This window comes from Mandrillus leucophaeus, unplaced genomic scaffold (assembly GCF_000951045.1).
Source record: "Mandrillus leucophaeus isolate KB7577 unplaced genomic scaffold, Mleu.le_1.0 Scaffold2, whole genome shotgun sequence".
Classification (NCBI taxonomy): Eukaryota; Metazoa; Chordata; class Mammalia; order Primates; family Cercopithecidae; genus Mandrillus; species Mandrillus leucophaeus.
The window spans coordinates 8,396,311-8,403,993 of record NW_012102031.1 but is presented as its reverse complement, the minus strand read 5'-3'; the positions used below and the strand labels follow the sequence as shown (position 1 = coordinate 8,403,993).

Below are 7,683 nucleotides of genomic sequence, written 5' to 3'. Positions count from 1 at the left end.
CTCTCTATCTGGCTACAATAACTTCTTAATAACTCCTACCACATTAGGATGCACGGCTAGTTGATGGGGGAGGGGAGACACAGGTGAGGGACAGGCAGGCGGCTGCAGGAAGAAGAAAAAGAGACTTGCCCCAGAGGTGTGAGTCCTCCCCAAGTTGACATTTGTTCTGATCTGAAAGTTAATTATGATATTTGGATGTTTTATTTTCGATCTTGCTTAATAATTACAACAGAACCCAAAGTGTGAGATAACACTGAATCATTAAATGGGATTTAATTATTCTCCCAACTCTCAGGAATGAAGGGGCTTTGGAGGAAACGCATGCTTTCACATAACAAAGCACGTGTTTCCCTCTTAATTCCTCTAGTCTCTCAAGGCAGAAGGCAAAGGGCCAAGATAGCAGCACGTGTAGCACAGTGGCTACAGGTATCCTGTCTGTGCGAATGGTCTAGGTGTTCCACTGGGTTTGCAGTATTCCCTGCAGTCAGGGCAGTAGATATGCTCATTCAGCCATTCATTCACTCAACAGAAATTCATGGAGTGCCTACTACTACATGCCAGGCATTGCTCGTTCTAGGCGTTAGGGAGACAAGGTGGGCAAGGCAGACAAAATCCCCCCCTCAAACGCTGATTACACTCTAGTCATGGAGTCTAGACTAATAAACAAGTGGAATATTGGACAATGAGAAGTGCTGTGCAGAGAATTTCAATAAGGTGTTGGGCCAAGAGGGGCTGGCTAGATGGCCACTTCAGACCACAGGCTCACCGGGGAGGTGACAGGTAAATGGAGGTCTGAATGGAAAGAAAGAGCCAGCACTCCTAAAGCAAGCTCAGGGACAGCAAATGCAAAGATTCTAAGGTGGGAATGAGGGACAGAGAGTAAGAGGGGGTGGGATGAGTGAGGGGTGAGCAGGACCCCCTGCGTAGGAGGAGGCAGCAGGAGAGCCTTGCAGCTCAGATAAGGAATTAGGTTTAATTTTAAGGGAAAAGGGAAACTGCTGAAGAGATTTCAGGGGTGGGTGGGGTCATACACTGACTTTTTACTTTAAAATATCACTCTGGGTCAGGTGTGGTGGCTTACACCTGTCATCCCCGCACTTTGGGAGTCCGAGGCGGGCAGATCACGAGGTCAAGAGATCGAGACCATCCTGGTCAACATGATGACACCCTGTCTCTTCTAAAAATACAAAAATTAGCTGGACATGGTGGCACACGCCTGTAGTCCCAGCTACTCAGGAGGCTGAGGCAGGAGAATCACCTGAACCCAGGAGGCAGAGGTTGCGGTGAGCTGAGATCGTGCCACTGCACTCCAGCCTGGCAACAGAGCAAGACTCTGTCTCAAAAAAAAAATCACTCTGGCTGCAGTGTCGAGAGTGGGACAGGAGCTGCAGCTGGGAAAACAGAGAGGAGACCGCTGCAGCTGAGACAATGTTGTTGTCAACAGCTATCTACCCTGCTGCAAAAAAAATTACCCTTTATCTCCTCGTAATGGCCAAATCCCCAGTCGCCCCTCATTTTTTACAGCACTCTGCAGCTTAGAAGGTGCTTTTGCTTTATAATGACATTTGATTTTGACGCTTATAATAAACCCAAGAGACAGATACTGTCATCTCCGTCTCAAGGGCTCAGAGAGATTGAGTGACCTGTCTCAAGAAATGCAGCCAGGGAGTGGCAGAGCCAGAGACTGGAAGAGTATCAGTCCCTGATCAGAGAGACAGCTTAAAAAAAAAAAAGCTTTGGGAGAGAGTGTGATGTCTAGACCTGCATTGCCCAGTAGCGAGTTTTTCTGAACAAAAGGAGAGAACTTCTACAGCCTCAGACCTTTGTGCCTACACTTTTTACAGAAGTCCCCAGTACAAACTAAACACTGACTCTAACAAGGTGCTCCATGCTCAGGACATTTCTGGAGCCAAGCTGCAGGAGCAGAAGGGACACAGGCTTTGTAGTCGAAGATCCTCAAAGAGGATTCCAAGTCAGTCACTTCCCACCGGGACCCTCTGTCTCCTCAATGACAAGGTGAGTTAACCTGGCTTTGAGGATGTCTCCAGGGCCTGAGGCACCTTCTTTGAATCTTCTCTGTGGGGGACATCTTTATCCTGAAGGTTACTTTGATTTTTTTTTTTTAACATTCCAGAGCCGCTGGGAGTAGGGGAACACATGGGTGCAGACGGAGGGGATGCTACTTGAAATCCAAAACATTTGTGCCATCTGGCTGAGCCGCTCCTCGCTCTTCTTCGCAGGCATGCCACTGCGCCAGCCATTTTGTCCTCAGCCCAGGCAACACCCCCACCTAGTGGCTACTTTCTCCTCTCTCTCCAGGACTGGTGAAGAGTCAGGCTGACAATGAGGCTTCTCACCGTGCAGACAAATCACCTGGGGATATTGCTAAAAAGCAGATGCGGATGGGGCCTGAGATTCTGCATTTCCAAGGAGCTCCCAGCAAATCCTGCTACTGTTTATCCTCAGACCCCATTTTGAAGGGTGAGGAAAATGGAATTTCTGAGCTGTGCTGACCAGTTGCCAACTTGCAAGGGCTCATCTACGCTGCTTTTGTGTGGTCAGGGGTTCCAGTGTGCCCAGCTTCCCCTTGATCTGACCCAAAGAAAGAGAGTCAGATTGAGGAACACATAAGGCAAAGCTTTCAGTATCACCAAAACATTGCACACAGGAACAGTATCTGCACAAGCTACCAGACACAGGGCCAGGTGCTCAGGATGCAAAGCACAAGGTGCTCCAGGTGGTTGGTGGTCGTGGAGAACTGTGAAAGTTGATTCCTGCACATGCTTAAGAACAGCGACTATTTCCAGAAAAGCCAGTAGGAGGCAGTAGAGGGATGGTGGGGCAGAAAAAGCTCTGGAGATAGCATTCAAAGACAAAAATTCTCATCCTAATTGTGCCGTTACTAGGTTGCATGACCTCAGGTAAATGAATCCCCCTCTCTGGTCCTCAATTGTTAAAAAATAAATAAATAAACATGGAGGAGGGGTTGGGGTGCTGGCTGAGATCATCTCCAAGGCATTTTCCAGTAATAAGATTTCAAAATTCTCAAGAGGCAGGCTGTGGACATAGCGGTTAGGCACACAGACAGCTGGACTGCCTGCGTTTGCAGCTGGTCTCTACCACTGGCTAGCTCTGTGACCTTGGCCAAGTTACTTAACCTCTCTGTGCCTCAGTTTCCTGAAAAAGAAGAAGAGTCCCTACTTCATAAGGCTCTTAGAAAGAATACGTGAACTGATGTGTAAACTATGTAAAACACGACCTGGTTCTCCTAAGTATCCATGAGTATTCACAACGCTATAAAGTGAGGTGTTCTTACGTCCTTATTAGTCCTTTAAAAACTTCATTAAGCCATGCCGACTGAGAGGAATTCTAAAATGGTGACGTCATGGTTCCAGATTTTGGAATACTTGGAAAGCAAGGTAGTTCTAAAGTGTCCAGCATACATACTTTCCTTGACCCATTTTCCTGACAACAGAGCAGATTTTGAGGAAAATCCCATCCATCCATGCCAGCATCAACAATACCCTAAACACACACACACACAAACTCCCTCTCTCTTGCTTCAAGTAAGTCATGTGACCAGGATGTGGCCAGAGCTCTCCGTCCCCCTGGCTCAGTGATTGGTTCAGGAATGGGCACATGACCCAGCCCAGGCCAATCAGAGGAAATCTCTGGGGCTTCTGCTAAAAACACTAGAAAAGCGAGATACTCTTTTCTCTGGGATCAGTAACTATGAAAAAAATATTATTATGGAGCTACCTGGTCATCCTAGCTGCTACAGGAAGAGTGCCTGCCTGAGAATGGGATCAATACAGAAGAAAGATTAGCCAAAGGGTGGAAAGAGACGGAGTTCCCAGGGCATGATTTGACTTCCTGGATCCAGGCACACCTGACTCCAGACACCCAAACTTCTGAGTTATACAGCCCAGTCATTTCTTTTTTATTTATTGAGCTGGGTTTCTCTCACCTGAAACTTAACTAAAGAGTCCGAAGATACGTATTATGGAATGTCTGATCCAAACAAGGTTACACAGGTGGCAGAACTTCATTGAACCAGTGTAGGCAGCTTTAAAGGTCATACTTTCTACATTAATCCACATTGCCTTCTGTGAACCACCCCCTCCCTCAGGAGGAATTACTCACTTGAAAACAATGACGTCGGATGTTGATTGGTGGTCCACAAAGGGTGGTTCCTGGTTCTGCAGCAGCATTGCCCGGAAACTTGGAAACTTGTTAGAAATGCAAACACCAGGCTCCAGCCCAGATCTACGGGGTCAGAAGCACTGAGGGTGGGTCCCATGAGTCTTTTTAACAAGTACTCCAGGGCATTCTGATGTACACTCAAGAATGAGCACCTCTGCCAGAAATGAGCAAATCAACTTCATTTTGGTTTAATCATTTTCTGGGCACTGTTTGCCAGAGCTGGGGGAGTACAGATAAGCCAGATGAGGCTCTTGACCTCAAGGACTCCGAGTCTGGTGGTGATAGCCAAATCAGCACTCCATATCCAGCCAGCCATCTCTGAGTTGGAGGAATTTGCAACCAGCATCCAAGTTTTCCTGGTTCATGGCAAACTTTCAAACCTCCAGCCCTTCATACTCATCTCCCCTGCCTCCACTCTCTCATCTGAAAGGCTCCTCCTCATGCTTTAATACCCAGCTTCAATATCCCCCTCCCTGAGGCCTCCCAGCAGAATTAATTGCCCCTCACCTGAGAAGGGTCCTGTAGCAGGGCCTTCCGTCCTTGCTCAGGATGTAATCACATTGCATTAGCAGCGCTTGTTGGACAGTAGTGTCTCCAGCCCAGCTGTAAGTAATTTGAGGGTGAGCACTATATTCCCTTCATCTTCTATCCAGAGCCCAGCACAGGGCCTAGCACATAGTAGAAACTAATAAATGCTTGATGAATGAATTAATACATAAATTAAAGGCAGCTCTGAAGGACAGCAAAGGCTCACATGCACAGCCTGAAAGAGTACAGAGTTGACCTGAGTGGGAACCCAGAGCCTGCACCCACACACCCAGGAGCTTGTCAGCAACGCACAGTTCAGGACCCACCCCAGACTTACAGAATCAGAGGCAGCTTTCACACAAGATGCCCAGGGGACCTCTGTGCCTTTTAAAGTTTGAGAAATTCTGCAAAGGGCAACCTTACCCTTCTGCATTCATAATTCAAGGGATTATAACCAAAGTTGATGTCATCTACACAGAACACCTATAGAGGCTCTGTCAGTTGAAGCCACTTTCTCCTTCCCTTGGGAAAACTCCCAACTTGACCTGTTCTGGAAAACTGAGGGGCCCAGGGAGAGCCCTTTATCATCTCTTACCCAGGACATAGCTGGTGGGTAGCATTCTGAGAAGAGGGCAGACACCACTTCCTCCCTTGGCCGAACCCTTGGCATTGCAAAGGCTTCCAAGAAAGATACACAGAGCTTAGTTCTGGTCGAAAAGTCGCCACTTATCTAAGAATGCAATCAATAATGGCAAGGGGAAATCAATGGGGCCAGGAGATCGATCTCTCTGTGTATTTATGGAGCGTGGATCCCTTGTTGGCAGGAGGCTTTGGCGGACCGGATGGAGCCTGTGCCTGCTTCCCAGAGATCCTGATTCCCTTTCCAAGAATTATGGGGTGTCCTTTGTCTCTGCTCGATAACACCCTGGAGTTACAGAGCCATTTAGAAATGAATTGGCTCATTTTTCTTCCTCCCCCTTGCTTATAGTGACAGGTCATCCTGGCCAAGGAGTTATTAAAGGGACAGATAGAACACTTTGCACGTTCCATCTGGCCCGTGTCTGGCTCCACCAGCCTTCCTGTCAGCGGCAGGCCCCAAAGCTCTAACTCCTTGTCAGAGATATAACATTCCAGGAAAAAAAAAAAAAAGGTAAAACACTTGAAGCGAGGGTATTTTATTTTATTCCCAGTATTTTTTCCATAAAATTTCCAATTATCCCTCACCTCTAAATATGCATTTCCTAAAAGTCTCATGAGCAAACTGAATGACAATGCATGGTTTATTTTTCCCAAAGTTAGCAAAACCATCTCCTAAAATTCAATTTACCTCCAGAGGAGAATTTAGACAAGTCACTTAACCTCTCTGGTTTCAGTTTCCCCATCTATGAGGATGACAATCCCGGCTGCTAAAGTCACTCAGAGAAAGTCCTTCATACGGTACGTGGAGCCTAGGAGATACTCAACAGTTATTCATTCATATTTATCTACAAAGTATTATTATTAGAATATTAATCGCCATTTCCTGAGCTCTTACATATCTCAGGCTCTGTATGAAGTTGTCGGAACTTTTCACCAGCAGTGGCTTGAGCAGAGGTTGAAGCTCTGGCCCTGCCACTTACTAGCTGGGGATGGGGTGTTGGGCCATCACAGGAAAATCAACATCCCTCTAGGCTTGGACCCAGCGCGCCTGCAAGGTAGGGGTGGAGATCCTGCATGAAGCCGCGCTGAGATGAGGGTGCCTAATGTAGACTCAGCTCCACGCTCTGCAACAACAATTCTATTATGCCCTCCAGAGGGATCTGAGCTCCTACTGGAAGCCTCTGGTAAGGATTCTGAGGTGATGTTGTGTATCTCAGTCCCTGGGGCTGGAGCTTTTGGGGTAGTTGGTAATACTAATAAACTCAGAGCTATATTTAAGTTCTGCTCCTTAATGTTCTCTACAGCTCTCTACAGCTCACGTGACTGTCTCCCTGACAAGAGCTGTGTTATGGTTCGCTAGAAGGCAGCTTTTCCAAACTTATCAAATGGGTCCTGTCCAGTTCATCTCTGTAAGAATGGAAAGCCTCCTGAGAATGTGCTCTATGACCCTCCACTCACCCCTAGATTAAGATATGTGGGATGCCCATAAGACCCCAAATCCAAAATACTCTACTCTTGCAGAGTTAAAAAAACAAACAGAAAACACCGCCGGGCGCGGTGGCTCACGCCTATAATCCCATCACTTTGGGAGGCCAACGTGGGCGGATCACGAGGTCAGGAGGTCAAGACCAGCCTGGCCAATATGGTGAAACCCAGTCTCTACTAAGGATACAAAAAATTAGCTGGGCATGGTGGCGCACACCTGTAGTCCCAGCTACTCGGGAGGCTGAAGCAGGAGAATTGCTTTCACCCTGGAGGCGGAGGTTGCAGTGAGCTGAGATCGCACCATTGCATTCCAGCCTGAGCAATAGGGAGAGACTCCGTCTCAAAAAAAATAAAATAAAATAACACCTATATTCTGTAGCAGACTGGCTGACAAACTGATTCTGTAACAGAACAATTCTTCCTCCTTCCAAGTATCCATACCCTTTGCCAGGTAACTGCCCCACACCCTTGACTCTGGGCTCAGTGATGGGGCCTTGTCCAGAGTTATGAGAATGCACCTGCTCATTTTGTTCTCACTCTTCCATTTGCTGTCATGAGAAGGACATGCCTGAGACAGCCCACCATTCATGACAGCATAGATTTTTCTATTTATTACAACCACTTTCTGGCAGATGGCAACAAAGTTTCTAATTTTCTCAAAGGTGGGCTAGCAGAGGTCCCAACACCATTCTTCCCCACACCTCAGTATTGACTTCACTTCCTGTGTATTTCTCAAAGCAGTCCCCCGTCTCTACTTTCATAGTTTGTCTTTTTAATCCCCATCTAGCAGCAAGTTTTGCGCCTTTTTTTTTTTTTTTTTTTTTTTTT

General features: G+C 47.0%; 1 pseudogene; it reads left to right on the top strand.

Moving 5' to 3' along the window:
• LOC105539041 overlaps nt 1–7,683 on the top strand; it is a 22,698-nt pseudogene that overhangs the window by 3,002 nt on the left and 12,013 nt on the right.